Source organism: Budorcas taxicolor, chromosome 11 (assembly GCF_023091745.1).
Source record: "Budorcas taxicolor isolate Tak-1 chromosome 11, Takin1.1, whole genome shotgun sequence".
NCBI classification, from domain to species: domain Eukaryota; kingdom Metazoa; phylum Chordata; class Mammalia; order Artiodactyla; family Bovidae; genus Budorcas; species Budorcas taxicolor.
Genome location: NC_068920.1, coordinates 100,858,706 through 100,877,720, shown reverse-complemented (window position 1 = coordinate 100,877,720; position 19,015 = coordinate 100,858,706).

Below are 19,015 nucleotides of genomic sequence, written 5' to 3'. Positions count from 1 at the left end.
CAGTACAAGGCATGCATTTTTGAACATTGATTTGCCAGAAGTGTATCTGTTGTCTGTTGCTCCAGGCTGGCATTTTTAATTATTTTTGGGACAAATGGATCTGTGATACACAGAAAATCTGTAGGGCTTCTTGTCAAATTAATAAAATAATAATGAAAGTGGTCATCTCAGACTGCAAACTGTCAGAAATCCTTGAGAGATCTATAGCCATCTTCGTGGCTGAGCAAACTTACACGCCCCTTCATGCCGTTTTAAATCCTAAGTGGGGTGACATAAACTAGATTGCGTTATGTCCATTGTATACAATGACACCTACTGTGACAAAACCCGACTATGTTTAATGACCTTTTTAAATCTTATACCTAGAGTCCATAAAAGCATTGTAATTCAGTTGTAAAACACACTTTAATAATCAAAATGCAGCTGTTAAAATAGCATTGCTCATAATTCTAACTTGAGGCAAATTTTTTTTTGTTGTTTTTTAATGCAGAAGAGCAGACCACAGTTTAAAATTCCTATGAGGTCACTATTGGCCATTACAGTGTTTTTTTGCAACTTAATAATAGATGTTTTAAAGTTTAAGTGCAGCCTCAGGCACTCATAAGCATTTATTACAAATCGCTGGTTGCCTCCCTTATGCAGAGAGGAATAACATTTACATACAGTAGCACAGATTAATAAGATAAAAAATTTGAGAAAGCCGTCAGTCAGGGAGTGAAACTGGTGCTAATAAAGCCCACTATATTCTTCGGAAATATCAAGCCGTCTGTTCCAATATTTTGCCATTCCCCATGAGGTATACAAATCCAAATCAGATAAGTCTCAAGCAATGCCAAAGACATGCTGCTCTGCTCTCCAGCGGCACCCGGCTGAATCTTTTATTTATCTTCAGAGCAATTGTACATTCTGGTAGACGAAAGACTGAAATAAACTGAACATCACTCATCAGAAAGTTTCATAAAACGGGCCCTCTCCTTCCTTGTTTGCTAAACCATGATTAGTGAGAAAAATGCACTGCAAAGTATGTATCATGGTAAGGAAACATAATAGTAGGCATGGGACCTCTGTAAGCAAAGGCTAGTTAAATAGAACCACATCTTGTCAGAGTTTAAAATGATGCTTATGTGAAATCAGACCTCGAGGAGACAAAATTGCTTTCGGAAAGGAGACCACCACGAACCTGGCCGCTTCTCCCCTTTTGGAGTGGCTCAAACCCAAAGGTGCAGGGGAAAGAGAAAACAAAATAGCGCACATAATTTCACGCGACGATTAAACTGCAAAGATCCTTGTTATAGCAGATCACTGTGTCACTCTCTCTCAAACTGCAGCATAACGAAACTGCACGTAAAATCATTTCTGCCCCTCGGAACAGTGCTAATTAAAAAGTACAACCGTTAGTGTTCTGATTGGGGATGAGGCTGCCCGTTCTTTCCAGCCCAAGTGAACATTGATAAAGGAAATTTATTTATTTATACATAATTATTATTGTTACCCTACTGAACAGTGCTGGGGATTTAGAGAAATGAGACGCCACGGTTCTAATTTTTCTTCAAGAAGTCTGCCATATTAACTCCATTGAATAATTACTGAAAAGTAATACACTCGTGTAATATTACCTTATGCAAAATTGCATTAATCAAAAAGTGAGCCTGCTGCAATCAAGCAATTTGGGGGTGGGGGAGGCATGCATGCATGGCATATTTTCCTCAGGACTTCTTTTCCTTACAGCAGGGTATTAACTAATAGTTTTGTAGCAATGATCTCATGAAAAAAAGGAAGTAAATCAGAGAGGGAAAAAAATACAGCCCTGGTTTTCACATAGAAAGGGCCACACAAATGGCAAAGGCATGACCAGTTACTATCTTGACAGCTTCCTCCATGGCTCAGATTCTGTACACAATAAAATAAATCCTGCCTGACCTCTCCAAGGAGCCAGACCATTGTTCTCCACACGAAGAAGTAAACGTAGATGCTTAATTACACCCAGGCAGCTTTACAGAACATGGGGCTTAGGATACAAAATGAACAGTTTCCTGTTGCAGTAGGCTTTCTTCGGAAATTAAGGGGAAAAAAATGTATACGTGGGGTAGATCATTCCAGGTGCGCGTGAAACGTGGCAAATTAGTAAGGCTTCTTGTGCATACATAATGTGTCATAAATACTGGAGTCCTAACGGCACTAATGCAAGTGCAATCATTTTTATAGCCTTTTGTCTTGTAAGTTTTGCTGAGAAAAGTGGAAGGTACCTCTCGGATTAGAATGAAGCCCTGTGCCATCACTGGGGATGAAACAGCATTTGTTAGAAATGTGTATTTCATGTATTTATTTTGAAAAGGCCCGGCGGCAGAGTGGCCGGCTGGGCTGCTGGTTATTTTGTTGTTGTTTGGGTTGTTGTATTTTTTTTTTTTTTAATATTCTTCTTAGTGTCCATGGCTGTGAAGTGTGGTTTCTTCCACCAGCCTCTCCCAGGCTAGCTGTGAATAGTGCCCATTTTGAGATTAGGAGATTAGGTTATTCATCACTTGAGATGCTCCCCGCTGTGCTGCCACTATCAGAGCGCAGCCAAATCAAAACATCTCTGGAAGGCATTTCAGAATAATTGAATGCATCATAATTTCCCTATTAATACATATCTCATATTACAGATTATGCATGAAATGTTCACATTATCTGTTACTTTTTGTTAACGTCGTGCTCCTTGCCAGTAAATTTAATACACAGAGTGAATCAGCATGCTATGATGAAGGGATAGGTTACTGATAGCCATTTTTTTTTCAGGATTCAGTAGAAAATTAAAGTAAATCGATCATTTTATAGCCCCACTGGAATGGCTACAAGGGCATGTTGCTAAGCAAATGGTAATTTAAATGTACTGTGTAATTTTTCTACACAATTTACTGAAGGCAGATTTTATTTCTCAGTTAATATCAGATGCTCTTTATCTGTTAGTGCATGATAGACAAATTATTAATCTATGTTTTAATCAAATGCTGCAGCTTGACAACTGGTCATGTAGGCAGTATAGGAGTTAAATCCTGTATCCTGGAAGAATATGACTAATATTAATACCTGGAAAAAGACAGATGATTAATTAAATATTCACTTGTATAAAAAGCGTGCACTAAATTTTAACAAAAAGTAATCAGAATAATCCTAACAAAATTTAATAAAAATGTCCACATCTCATAACAACAAGTTCTATACAGTATTTTCAAATTGATTGTACATTTGCATTCCATGAAAGTTCTGGCCAGAGGGGAGAAAAAGATGCCCTTTTTTAAAAACACTTTAAGATTTTGGCAATATTTTAGATGTAATATAGAAGCATATAACTAAGCACTGAAATATAATAACCACTTAGGACATTTTAGCCCATGGTGAAAACTTGTCTTCTTGGGCACATGCAAATAGCAAATAACTCTTTTTCTTTTTCTTAAAAAAAAGCCCTTACCCTGGATATTAGGATAGTTTCAATTTTATAATACATCAAAAGCTCCATATTTTAAGACAAAAAAAATACATAAGAGAATTTGGGTTGATGACACCCATCATTTTTCTGAAATTAAAAAAGCAAGAGAAGGAGGGCTCCATTTACCCTTCAGGTTGCTCAAGTAAATGTAAGATCTTCCTGCTGCTGGTGTACAAAATGTATTATTGTCATTAATGAAAAAGTTAATGGGCCATTTTCTTATATATCAATTTACATTTTACAATTTGAGTATACAAATGATATGTACAGCAGAGAGCTGATTATTTTTGCTCAAGGAAATAGTTTTAATGTGTTTTTATGGACATCAAATGTTGTGAATAATGATGCATCCACAGAATGCAAATAGGATGACAGTTCTTGGGCTGTGATCAACAGTCCTTGGATAAAAGGTCTGCTGGGACAATGGTGTTCTGTGGAGGGCCTGAACAGTAAAAAATGGCAAAGGAGGAGGACACTGGAATATTCACAAGGTAGATTAGCAGATGGGGTTTGGAGTATGTCACTCACATCGAGACAGCAGATAATACTCCCAGTATTAAGAGAAACATGTATTTTAAAGAGAATGTGTTTCTGTAGCAGTGGACTGCAGAATGCGAAGATACTGCTGATAAAATCAATTTCTGAAATTAGATATGGCTCACCAAATAAGAAATGGATTTTAATAACATACTGATACTACAGTCTCAAATATCTTTGGTTTACTAACTTACATGTGTGGAGATCACTTCTCCTACCCACTTAAATAGCAGTCACTGCTGTAAACAAATAGAAATATCTCCAGGAATACTACACAACAGAGTCTTCTCAATGAGATGTGAAGAAAAATCTGACACAAAATGAGTGCCTGTTCCAAAGGCATGGAAGAATGTCAGATCTTCCGCAAGACCACAACAAGTATCACAGAAGAGCAGCTATTCCCTTTACCAGTCATTGAAATTTGTGGCCATCAGCACGTTATATGCTCTTTCCCAGCATACCTGAACCTGTAAGGGATAACTGAGCATCGTGGAGACCAGCCAAAAGCACAAATGCCCATCCACCCACCATTCCAGAACTGATGTCACCAATTTCTACCTGGGATTGGAGGGTTATAACATTGACCTGTACACGCACACACACACACACACTCAGGCTATGTTAGCAGAATGCCAAAACATCTGTAGAGAAGGGAAAACCTTAGCCAATTGTTCATTTCTCCCTTTTCATCTGCATGTTTGATAAAGGGGACTCAGTAATCTCCCATCAGTGAGAATTCTCATTGAAATAAAAAATTTTGACAAGAAAAAAATAAAAGTAAGGCTGAGCTACCTACTTACAAAAAACAAACAAACAACAAAAAAACCCTGGGTAAATAATTTCTAAGGAGCTAAGTATGAGTAAATTTGAAGGAAATGCTGTTAAGACCTCTCAAAACAAAAAGCTTTGCAAACGATTTTGTACCTATTTCTTTAAGAATTTAAAAGAGAAAGGGGCCTCAGACAGCAGGCAGTATCCATGATAAGCTGCATCAGGAAAAATTAAATTAAATGGGAAATAAATCCTATACCATTTACATTTTCTATAAAACATTGGGATTTCCCAAACCAACAACAATGAAGCAACACTGGAAAAGTATATTATTATATGCCCTCAGTATACACTAAGAGAAGCTGAATGTAAAGAGATAGCTACCCATATGTGCATATAAATAAGAAACATCATAGAGATGGAAAAATTGCTCTCCAGGATGAAATGCAGTAATGGAAGTGGAAATACATTGCTCTGGGAATGCAGCATTATCAAATCTTTATTTTTCAGTTTTTTTCAATAATGCAAGAATTGACAAATTGTCAAGGTTTTTGTTCCAGGATTACTTTCTGATATATTTCTTTTACCACTTCCTCCTCTGCCCTCAAGAGCTCACCTTTAAGTGTTTTAGCCAACGATTAGCAAAGTTTCCTGAACTGCCTTCATAAACCCTGCCTAGACAAGCGCACAATGAAAACCACCACTGCAAAAGTAAAAAATCCCACCTTTGAGACTTCCTTCCCCCAAACAAGCACAGTTATGAGTTGAGGGAAATGGGGGACCCATATGCTTGTATTGAAACCAAGATAACTGGAATTATTTGATATGTGAAACACTGAGTACCAAAATAATTAAATTTGGAAAGGCTCCTAGAAAATTAGTTAAGTTCCCAGCATTCCTTCAAAGAGAATGTCCTTCCCACCCACCTCTATCCAAAACAAAGTTATTTCTTTAACTTCTTCCTCTGGTCTGGAAATCAACGTGCCTACATCCTCTTATATTTGAATTTATTTTCTCTGCCAAGATCCAGCAGCAGTGCCTTTAGGCACACATAGGAAATGAAGTAGGTTGGACCTGCTATCTTTAGCTATCCTTCTATGCATGACTAAAAGCTGAAGAGAGTTAAATGACCTCATATATATAAGAACTATTGTACAATAAAACTGTTTCCTCCAAAAAAAAAACTATGAACATGGTTCATATATACATATGCATATATGTGTGTATATATATATACACACACACACAAATATATATGCATATGTCTGCCTGCAATGTGGGATACCTGGTTTGATCCCTGGGTTGGGAAGGTCCCCTGGAGAAGGGAATGGCTACCTGCTCCAGTATTCTTGCCTAGAGAATTCCAGGGACAGAGGAGCCTGACCAGCTGCAGTCTATGGGATCACAAAGAGTAGGACACGACTGAGCAGCTAACACACACACATAAAAGCATTCAGTTCAGTTTAGTCGCTCAGTCACATCCAGCCCTTTGTGACCCCATGGAACATAGCATGCCAGGCTTCCATGTCCATCACCAACTCCCGGAGCTTGCTCAAACTCATGTCCGTCAAGTCGGTGATGCCATCCAACCATCTCTTCCTCTGTTGTCCCCTTCTCCTCCCGCCTTCAATCCTTCTCAGCATTGAGGTCTTTTCCAATGAGTCAGTTTTTCTCATCAGGTGGCCAAAGTATTGGAGTTTCAGCTTCAGCATGAGTCCTTCCAATGAAGGACTGATAAATGCATACAGACACCTAAATGCACACAGACACATAAATGCATACAGACATATATATGCGCTTTTCAATTCTGACATGAAAGCATAAGTTTAAACATATATATACATCACTACATAGGTTATTCAGTTAATGAAGTTTTATCGTATAGCTTAAATATACTATTTTTAGTATAGTTGAGTATATTATCTTCAGTATAATTTAGAATTTATTCAGTGCATTTCCTCCACCTGATTAGCCAAGAAATCAAAAGTGCCAATGGACTCTCAGTATTTCATCAAAATAGAAGGCTGGTATTCATAATTTGAATTTCAGCAAAACCTATGTTTCATTTCTCTAATCTGGATCTAAAAATCTCACTTCAACTTTACAAAGAAAGTGGAAGTGATCATCTTTCACAGAATAGGGTATCACTTGAAAAATATCCAACAGTCAAAAGATTTTAACTTGGAAATCCAGAAAATGATGAAATAGCTTGTTCCAATCATCCAGCAGAGTCACCATTTTAGAAACATATCCAATGCCCCCTTTTTCTCACGAATAAGTTATAAAATTAATAGGATCAAAACAGTGAAAAAGTCATCTATTATCCCAACCCTACAAAATAACCTATATTATTTTTTCCACATCTTCCAAATTTGAAATATGCATATATTTTACATATAGCATACAGCACTTGCATCAGACTTTTTCACTTAAAGCTATGGAATAGGCATTCGTCTTGCTTATCATAACTGGTCTTCAAAGAGACGATCTTTTTAATACATAAATATTTTTTCAGTCGGAAGCAGTATAGTAATTTTGTTTTTAAAGAGGAAGCTGTTGCCTTCTGATGGAAAATAAAGAAGTCAAGGTCAGCAGGATCATATTTGAAAGCCTAATCGCTCTTGAATTGGTGTCAGTACCTGTGATCGACCAGGCTTCTTACTAAACAATGAACTGAGAGTTCTAGCTTGGAAGGCAAAACTTTTATTTTGTTCATAGTCTCAAATGGTAACAGAACTAAACCAACCAAGATCTCTGAAAAATGTAGAGGTTGCACTCACACCTGTCCATACCTAAGGGACAGAGCTTCTCCCAACAAAAGGCTTTTTCCAAAGCAAAAAAAAAAAAAATCATTTGCAAATTTCAAACTCTCTTTTTGGAGCTTTCTCCAGGATAATGAAGCTTTATAGCAGCCACGATCATTTGTGGATACATTTTGTAGCCAAATGAAAAATACATGGAAAACATCTCACAAAAATGGACCAAATCAATAAAGCAAATGAATGCTTCTCCTCAGCACTCAGCAGGCACAGCCTTATTTTCCCACCATTCTACAGTAAATCAGCAATCTAGCTTGAAAAATAAAAAGAATATTTCACCACAAAGTGACTGCATTTAATAAAATGCAAGCTCTCCTGCCCAGACAGAGAAAATTTGAAATCAATAGTCAAATTCCCCATCTTCTTTTAAGTGAGAGAAACTAAGATGTAACTTTATTGTTGCCTCATGAATTATCCCATGGTTCTTCACGTTGTGGCAAGAACCCTGCCAATTGTTCACTTCTCAGGTAAAGAAGAAAGACAAAGCCCAGGAAATAAATCAACAAACGACTGTCTCCTTTGGCAAACAGATGAATTAAAAGGGAAAATAATTTCCTTCTTAAGAATATCAGGACACCAATAGTTGAAATGTATTGTTAGAAAGTATACTACCATTTTTTAAATTGAGAGCTTCCTCTCAAATGGATTTTTGTAGCACTGTAAAAAACAAACAAAATAACAAACCATGTAGTATTGAATTTGTTTAAGAAAAAAAAAAAGATGTTTAATATGGTGCTTCAACCACCATAGGGGTGAGGGAGTACTTTCAAACTAGCACCAAGATGGACACCTGGGCAAACAGAAACTGTGGGCAATGTTTTAAGACTCCGACCACCCTGGTAATGCCTCTGCCAAGTAAGCTTGGGAGGAAGAATGCTCCTGAAAGGCCAGAGTTGCCTGGCCTTCCCTGTTGATTGGAATTTGCACATGTAGAAAGGTCCCAGGGCAAAATTTGTGGCACTCCGGTGCCCCCTTGTGTCCAATTTGGCACCAGCATGAACTACACCAAACCTGTTTAGAAAGCAGAGCTGGAATTTCTTACATCGTACAAGGTGGGGTGGGTAAGAACTGAAATGTTCTATCTCTGCATCTGTGAAAAAGTCAGCTGCTGGTGCAATGAGAGATTTCCACACTGCTGCTTCCTCACATTTCCGATGTCCTTCACCTTAACCCCTTGGCTGAATTTCAGCTGGTGATAAACCAGAAGGAACAGTCTTGTATCCCTGGCTTCTGGACCCCCAAAACAAGGAAAATCATTTTAGATAGAAAAATGTTATTTGCTTATTACCAAGATACAGAAAAAACAAGATAGGATTTAGAGTTCTTTTGATAGAGTCTTGCTTAGCTTCGGATCTCTACCAAATTTTGAGTCTTGCCAGATTATTTTTATACATTTTCCATGACAGTAACTATTTCACTCCATCATCATTATTATGTTTTCTACATGCAAAATGACTCTAGAAAATTGGGTCACCAATGGATCCAAGAACGTAACTACATTTACCAGCTCCATTCTCACTCACCTATACATACCTCAAAGCATTACAAACCAATTCCACATGTAATAAAGCTTGGAAATTTTTCAAATTCAATGTTGGGTTGAGGGTGAAGGACAATATTCGCCATAAATATAAATTCGCTTCTGATGTTTATCTCTGTAGATGGTTTGACTGCAGAACCGGAATTGGATTGCAGTTCTGTCTGCTAGAATTACCGGGGATCCATCTACGCCTTCTCAACACATTTATTCACACATCTCCAAAGACATTCCAAAGTGGAGGTTGCATGCTTCCTTTGATGGAAATGACTGTTGAACATTTCAAACTTCATATTGTATCAAAGAATGGGGGGAGAAGGGAGCCAGTGATAAATCAGAGAAACAAAAGGCAGGGAAAGAGAAGCAGTCAGAAGGGAAGTGCACGAATGGAAAGGGGAGAGAATACCGTGAATCAGGCTACAGATTTCAGTGAGAAGGACTTTTCTGTCTGTCTCCAGTGGAAAGAGAGTACAACTGTTGACTCCCTTTTGCTCTTTTTCTGGAAATCATTAGAAATACACGTGGGAATTACAGGGCTGCATGGATGGCTGTCTTTATGCTGTTGGTAACACAGTGGTCCTCGTGGACAATGGATGTTTCCTCTGTTCACCTTCAAAGGTAGGGTAACGCTGGGCCATTCTACCACCACTGCTGCTCAGTGAACCCCTCGTGTGAATTACCCAGTTCGCTTCCAACAAGATGAAGAGGGAAATCCTTTGGTGATTGTTCAGGATAGTAAACCACTGCTGAGCAACACTTACATTGGACATTTCCATCCAAAAAAGAAAAAAAAAACACCAAACAGGCTAGGAATTGAGGAAAGAAAAGTGATTTTTTCCCTCCAATCTTAAATCACAGCCTCCTTCACATCTTGCAATAAGCGTGCGGCATGATTTCCATCTTCATCTGCTGTCAATAGGGCATTTACTCAAGATGCCTTTCTTTTGATCAGAATGGTTTGTACTTCTGTGCCCCATGCCCCCTGCAACTAGTGACATTTATTTAAAAAGAAAACTCATTCTAAGGAGGGTCGAAAGTCCCCGGGGGAATAGTAACTGCCACAAACAGGGATTGAATCTATCACCTTGACCTTTATCCCAGTACTATTCAATCCAGGATTTGTCTTGACACAGTGCCTTACTTAGAGTACTCACAAGGTAAGGTCAAAAGTAACGTGTTCCACTAGTAGCAAAGTGTAAAAGTGTGTCAGTGATTTTCTTTGCTACAGACATAAACAAGAGTAGCTTTAAAGTTATCCACAAATTAGAGATACGGTAAATTGTATTTCAAGTTTTTGCCTTGAGAGATGAGAGAGGAGGTACGGGGTTATAGTTGATGTCCCCTCTCACATAGAGCCAAGGGACTCAATGCCTGACCCCTTGACCAGGAATAACCATCGAGAAGAATATTTCCTAGAAGAGTTAAGTCATCATTTTCTATAAAATGGGGCTTCCCTGGTGGCTCAGACGGTAAAGCGTCTGCCTACAATGTGGGAGACCCGCGTTCTATCCCTGGGTTGGGAAGATCCTCTGGAGAAGGAAATGGCAACCCACTCCAGTACTCTTGCCTGGAAAATCCCATGGACGGAGGAGCCTGGTAGGCTACAATCTATGGGGTCGCAAAGAGTCGGACATGACTGAGCGACTTCACCTCACCTTCACCTTTCTATAAAAGGGACCTTCAGCATAGAGTTCGGAGAAGGCGATGGCACCCCACTCCAGTACTCTTGCTTGGAAAATCCCATGGACAGAGGAGCCTGGTAGGCTGCGGTTCATAGGGTCGCTAAGAGATGGACATGACTGAGCGACTTCACTTTCACTTTTCATTTTCATGCATTGGAGAAGGAAATGGCAACCCACCCCAGTGTTCTTGCCTGGAGAATCCCAGGGACGGGGGAGCCTGGTGGGCTGCTGTCTATGGGGTCACACAGAGTCAGACACGACTGAAGTGACTTAGCAGCAGCAGCATGGAGTTGGACTGGAAGGATGACAGAAAGAATGATCCCCAATGACTGACTGCCTGGATGGAGAAGCCTAGAACTAACTCCAAGAGTCTAGGTTCACATATTCAAACTTAGAGAATCTATCAGTTGTATCACCCACATTCTGCCTGAAAACATCTTCCTCCTGGATCATCTCATAACTCATTCCCTTACTTCATGCAGGTCTCTGCTCAAAAGTCATCTTTTTGAAGAGGTCATTCCTGATCACCCTAGTTAAAAAGATAGCCCCACCTCAGACACTCTCAATTCCCTACACTCTGCTTTATTTTTCTCTGCAGCACCTATTACCACTTGACATTATAGTGTCCAGGCTTATTGGCTATCTCCCTCCATGGAATGTAAACTCTAGGATGGTTCTGTCCACTGCTGTGTCTCCAGTGCACAGAAGAGTGTCTGCAACAGCAAGTGCTCACTACATACTGGTGGGATGGCCAATGGATTGAACGTACCTCTAAGTATTCCCTGAATGCAAACATGCCTTAAGAAATGCTGGCGAAGTCCTGCTCCAATCAACCGTCATACACTTCTCCAATTCTGGAATGGCTTCCCTGAGAGTACACTCAGCAGAAAGTGCTCAAAGCCCCAGGGTTAACGTAACTGAGTATTGTGATTTATGATTCTCAAACTTTTCTCACACCTCTGAATCACCTAGCGAGCATGCTCAAAATCTGATAACCAGGCCCAACTCCTCAAGTTTCTGATTCAGCATGCAAGTGCCTGAGAATCTGAATTGTTGATAAGGTCCCAGATGATACTGATACTCCTGGTTTGGAGACCACAGTTCAATATCACTTTCTCTCCAAAATCCAAGAGCCATGGCAGCAGTGAATAGTTGTTAAATACTTCAAGAAATTAGAACACAAGATATATGGAGTCCAATATATATTTTCCCTGTATTTTTAAGAGATGGCTTGCCTGCTGAGAGTTGACTCAGCATGGACTGAGTGCTTTCCTCTCCTTTTTCATTAATGATACTTGCGTGAAAATGGTTGAAGAAAACTGATGTGAACCATGCAGAAGTCAAGAGAGAAGTCTCATGAGGGCTACAAGTTCTTGAACGGTGCAAATCTCTCAAGAGTTTTGATTCAGAAGGAAATGTTGGTGCTTGATGGGGTGAGGAAGGTGGGGAGGCCCTCCATTAGGTTAATGTCAACTTTGAAATGGTCACAGGAAGCACAGTTTAGCCTGGCAGTTAGTGGCAAGCAGCCAAGGGGCCTAGGGTTACCAAAGCTCACCACACAGAGTGTGGCTGTAAAGTCATGCTATCGTTATCTGGCTCAGCCATCTGTGGGGCTTGTTGCTTTGAAATGTCCCTCTTGAGTCTTTGGTTTTCACCTTTCTCTTACAACAGGGAGAAAAAAGAATTGAATGTAATTTAATGTTTTCTAAAAAGGCAGATACTATGTCATTCACAGGGCCCTGGCTCCCATCTCATTACACAACTGTGGTGATGGATCCTTAGCAAGATGGATACAGAGCAAGTTACCACTAACGTCCAAGGTAAAGAGTCCTCTTATGGTTTCAGATTGTCAGGGAAAGGAAACCCAGCCTTTCTGCAGCAACTTACTTAGAAAAGGCTTCACAGAGCATGAGTGGATGAGCCAAAGAGAGAAAATTCCAATGTTTCTGTTAGGTGTTGGTTCTTTATCAATTGATAGGACTAATTCACTGTGGACACATACAGTAAAATCTTGGCTTTGTGCATTAAAATATAAATGTTTCAAAGGCCAAAGATCCTTTACCATTAATGTCTTCTGAAGAGCTAATCCAGAAAATAGTGCCCTGGATCAGATTGGTACTTAGAATAATGAAACTCTTCTCCAGAGTTTCATAGGCTGGGTTTTCATAGCTGTGGTACTCTACTCTCTCCCTCCATTCCTGTGACATTCTTTCTGTGCTCAGTGCGTGTTAAGTCGCTGCAGTCTCATTCAACTCTTCGTGACACCATGGGCTGTAGCCCACCAGGCTCCTCTGTCCATGGGATTCTCCAGGCAAGCATACTGGAATGGGTTGCCATGCCCTCCTTCAGGGGCTCTTCCTGACCCAGGGGATTGAACCTGCGTCTCTTATGTCTCCTGCATTGGCAGGTGGGTTCTTTACCACTAGTGACACCTGGAAGGCCCATTTTTTTTCTGTACCTGCCCCAATAAAGTGAAAGTCACTTAGTCATGCCCTGCTCTTTGTGACCCCATGGACTGACTATACAGCCCATGGAATTCTCCAGGCCAGAATACTGGAGTGGCTAGCAGTTCCCTTCTCCAGGGGATCTTTTCAACCCAGGGATTGAACCCAGGTCTCCCACACTGCAGGTGGATTCTTTACCAGCTTAGCCACCAAGGAAGCCCCAATAAAAGTAAGGTATATCTTTCAAGGAGAGAGATGTCCACTTGTCACTCTCTTCCATCCTAAAAGTGCTACTTAGATGTATTTGAGGTTTGGTTAGACGTGAAGCTGCTCTCGTTCATGTGCTATTTTCTACCCTAAAAATCCTTCTAGCAGGAAGCCATCTTCCCATTCTGAAACTTTATTTATTTCTGTTACTCCAGATGTATGTGCCAATCAGTTTAGCTCCTGCCAATTCTTGTTTATTAATAATACTAACGAAAGAATTGAAATTCTACCAGATTTCAATCTCTTTTTTTTTTCATGCCTCAATAATGTGTCCTAAAAGAGATGAATTCTGATATTGTCTCAGCAACTCAAAGGACTAGGTACGATCAAAAATTTTCTGGCTTTTGCCCACCTTGCACAAACTCAGGAGGGCTACTCATGCTGCTAACTGCCACTGTGTATATGCAGATAATTTGCATTTTCATTGTTCTTTATTTTATGTTATTAGTTATTCATGAGATGAATATCGCATTCAACAACTAATCTATAAAGCTTTTGCTTTAAATAACAATGTGTCGTTTTTGTTGTAGGAGGTGGAATGGAGGATGGATGTCCCATTTAGAAACCTGTACAAAGAATTGAAAAAATGAATATATGAATGACATGCAGGCTCTTCGTTGCCATATGTAAAATCGGGATCTCAAAGAGAGCGGCATTAGAGTTGGGAGAAACAGACTGTACTACATGGGTCTGAACATATAAGGGCCGTATTAGCCAGCTGGACCTACTGAGAAAGGTCCCTCACCAGCCAGTCAAAGGGAAGAGAAGGTCAGGTTTAACCATACTATGTAATGAACCTGTAAATGACTAATTATGCCTCTCACCAAATAGCACAATCTGCATGTGAGGCGAAAACTAACACAGAATGCATCTGAACTCATTTTTTGTTCAGTTGGATATAGTCCAAGTTTCATACCATTGCTTTCTACTTTTCCCAATAAAGGCTCATGTCTATATTAACACAAATTGGAAAAAAAAAAAGGAAAGATTCTGTGCTCTTTCTTGGTTTCAGGAAACAGTACATGAATTCAGTAAAAACCATTCAAATTTGAGTGTGAGGTCCCAGCTGTATGTGGTGGGGTGGGGGCTTCTGTAGGTGTGTGCATATACTGTATACTACGAATACATGTTTAGCTGTACATCCTTACCTATTTTGGCATGAATGTTGATATAGATAATCCTTAAATAAGTTACTTTTAAAAACAGATCAATGATTTCATTTACCTGGAGGAGAGCACAGGGCCACCACAATTCTCAAAGGATTTCACCACAATCCCACTGTGGTTATCTAGTAGGAGTTGCTTCACCTTGGAGGCAGTGATTTGCTAGGCCTTGACTCACTTAGGAAAGAGGCAACTACCTCTCCCAGGGAATAAAAAATCCATAAGGAGAATCCAGATTTTTCTCAATAATACAAATTTGAAACTCAGAAACTCTGATAGAAAGATACTGCTGGCAGCAGTAATATGACCTAACACTATGGATAAAATAGAGAAAAATAGCAATCTGTGATTTAAGATTTTTGAAGAAGGGAAATTCATCTTTTCATCCTTTCATCTCCCCCATCATCTCCTGTTTGGTAAGTGTCGAAGGATAATGATAACAGCAATGACAGCTAACAGTTACAGGACTTCCTCAGTGCTGGGCACAGTTCTAAGCACTTCACAGGTTTCAATTCACATCATCCTCAAAACCACCCTGCCATGAGTTACTATGGTCATCCCCGTTTTACAGATGAGGAAACTGAGGCATGGAGAATTTATGAAACTTTACCAATGCTACAGAGCTAATCAATGGAGAAGGGAATTCATATTCAGAGGATCTGGCTCCAGAGTCCAGTCACATAATGGCTGTGCTAAATTGCCTCTTATTTATTATACAGCATAACAATTCCTGAACAGAATTGATGATTTTATTGAGAAGCTGAATTCTATTATCTCATACTGAAAATGGGAGTGCATGCAAAACTGAAAAGTCACACCTAAACTCTAGGAATACCAAAACATTACACACAAACACACATACACACACACAGACACACACACACACACACACACTGGAGTTTACGGAAACTAATGTTACAGCCACAGTTAGCTTAAAATTACTGATGTTCCCTGATGACATTTAATTCTTTGAAATTTTACAATCTATTTGGCCACTGAAATAGTGGCATCATTTCTAGACATTTCTCAACTGCAAATACATCACCAGTTGAGGATAAAAGCTGTCAGAATGTGCCGCATCTTTTGTCCACCTCTTGCCTTTTCTTTAAGGATCCAACTCTTCAGCCCTTCCCACACCCACTGTCCCATTCCAGCCTGCATTCTCTTCAATTTTACCATTCAAGGCAATTTCCATATCATGTGCCCCATTCCCCAAACACTGGGAGCTTTTGTAGACTATGTTTTAGCTCTGGAATGCTTTTTTTTTTTAATGAGATTTAATTGAACACCTCAACATTCAGAAAACTAAGATCATGGCATCTGGTCCCATCACTTCATGGCAAATAGATGGGGAAACAGTGGAAACAGTGTCAGACTTTATTTTTTGGGCTCCAAAATCACTGCAGATGGTGACTGTAGCCATGAAATTAAAAGACACTTACTCCTTGGAAGGAAAGTTATGACCAACCTAGATAGCATATTCAAAAGCAGAGATATTACTTTGCCAACAAAGGTCCGTCTAGTCAAGGCTATGGTTTTTCCAGTGGTCATGTATGGATGTGAGAGTTGGACTGTGAAGAAAGCTGAGTGCAGAATTGATGCTTTTGAACTGTGGTGTTGGAGAAGACTCTTGAGAGCCCCTTGGACTGCAAGGAGATCCAACCAGTCCATCCTAAAGGAGACCAGTCCTGGGTGTTCTTTGGAAGGACTGATGCTAAAGCTGAAACTCCAGTACTTTGGCCACCTCATGGGAAGAGTTGACTCATTGGAAAAGACCCTGATGCTGGGAGGGATTGGGGGAAGGAGGAGAAGGGGACGACAGAGGATGAGATGGCTGAATGGCATCACCGACTCGATGCATGTGAGTTTGGGTGAACTCCGGGAGTTGGTGATGCACAGGGAGGCCTGGTGTGCTGCGATTTATGGGGTCGCCAAGAGTCGGACACCAGTGAGTGAAATGAACATGTCACATCTCAGACGTATGAATAGAAATGTGGAGGACTTGGCACTTCTTTGCTGAGCTTCTCCCCCTCTAAGTCCCCAAAGAGACTGAGACACTGAATAGACCCTAAGCCACTGCTTTGACTCAAGTAAACACCCAGTTTGGGGGTGGAGCTTAGACCATGGCACATGCATGGATATTCAAGGCATGTCTCCAAAAAGAGCCTGCCCGTGGTTGACTTCAACCCAGGAAGTTCAGCCTTGCCTCAGCCCCATTCTCCTGGCACCTCAGCTGGGCCTTTAGTTTTCACACACAGTTTATCTACCATGGACGATGATAAGCACTCTCTACCAGTCAGTAGGAAGGTGGCTCTCTTCTCTTCTCGTCATTTCTCTGAACTTAGCCCCTCAGCTTCCTTTCTGATGTTCCTACTGCTCCTTCAAGCTGTCTCAGCTCAGACTCGTGTGGAGCTACCCAAACTGCGGCTGTCATACCTCCTTTCCCAAGACCATACTCCTGCTTCAAAGCTGGGATGGACTCCCTTACAGGATCCACTGCAGAAACAGCAGAAACTGAGCCCAGCCCCACAACAAGCCAGCTTCTCCCTGATGCTCTACTGAGGTCAAAGGCCCATTGCAAGGGCAAGTGAGGAGCAAACCAGATGGGTCCTGTCTGGGAATAATAGGAACAGACAATAATTCTCTTTTTTCAATTGGGGTATAGCTGTTTTACAGTATTGTGTTTCTGCTATACAATGAAAAGAATCAGCAGTATATGTTTATAATATCCCTTCCCTCTGGGATCTCCCTCCCAACCCCTGTCCCACCCACCTAGGTCATCACAGAGCACAAAGCTGAGTTCTCTGTGCTATAACGCAGCTTCTCACTTTTGGAAAGGAAACGCATTCCTTGCTTGAGGACAAACCTCTTTGACAATGCACTGATGCTATTTGAATGCTTCAGAAGTTCTAAACTATTCCCCAATTATGTACTTTTGCAAAAAAGGAAAAAAGAAAACTGTACAATGAGGTATGTTCATTGTAAGAAAAAAATAGAAAATAGATGAAGAAAAAAAAGAGTTCTAATTCCTCCAGATATTTTTCCACAGACAAATGCTTACAAAGTGGGAGAATAATATTTTATAGATTTCAATTTTATCATAATCATCTTTCAATATCCATTATATACATCTCAAGCATCATTTTTACAGTTTGTGGGATTATTCTTCCTAAAAGAATTCCCTGTTGCCAAGCTTTGCCATTGCTTCCAAGCTCTCTCTGCTTTAAGCATCATGGCAGTGACTGAGCCACGGGCAGATCAGTGGAGAGGAAGAGCTTTAGGTTCAGAGTGGCTCTAAGTCCTAAATAGCTGTGTAACTTGGACACTTGGACCTATTTTATAAAATCTTCTCATGCCTCATTTCACCATCTGTTTCAGGGGAGAGTAATTGTAAGAACATAGCTCGTCGGCCTGTTCTGAGCCTTTAGCGAGAAAATATATGTAAAGTGGTGAGCACTGTGCCTGCCTCATTTTGAGCAGCCAATAAAAGTTGGCTGTGATTAAATAACTCATCATATGATTACCTCTTTAGAACATATTTCTAGAAAGGGAATGAAAGGGTCATGGGGCCCAAACGTTCTCGAGGGTTTTTATCCATATTGCTAGTGTCTAGCTCCTCTCCCACTGGTAAGAGAGGAAGGGAAAGCCTGCCTCTTTCACTTTGGGATGTGGTCCTGTTTTCAGAAGGCAGCATGGGGGAATGGAAAAGGCCCTGAGCTTGGAGACAGAAGCTCTGAGGTGATGTCTCAGCTTTGCTACTTATTCAGTAATCATGTGACCTTGAACTCTCAGCCCGCTGATCCTCAGTGTTTTCATCTATTAAGAGAAGAGGGCTGGGAAAGCAGGTAGCCATATTCACACAAAAAGGCCTTAAAATAGTCAAAAGATACATTATGAAAGTATTTAATCAATTATTCCTAGTCATCCCCATGTGAGGCACTTTAACTTACCTGGGGTCTGGCTCTAGCTAAACCTAGAATCGTTAGAAAACAGAATTCTAATTCAGTTCAATTCAATTTAACATTTTCTGAGCACTCATTATGTGTCAGATACTGAGCAAAACTCTGAAGCTAGAGACAGAAACAACAGAAATAGGGACCAGGTAAAACCGTTGCTGAGAGGGACTTCTTAGGAGGGTATGGGAGGTTACACATATTTAATGAAACCTAAATAAAATTAGGACGAATTTGAAAACTTTGTTTTATCCTTTCAAATCCCATCAAAGTTGCCAAACTATCATCCAAAGATTAGAAATAAATTGAGTGATGGGAGATATTACCCAATAATCAAACAAAAGAAAAAGGAAATAAAATAAGTGAAGTACAC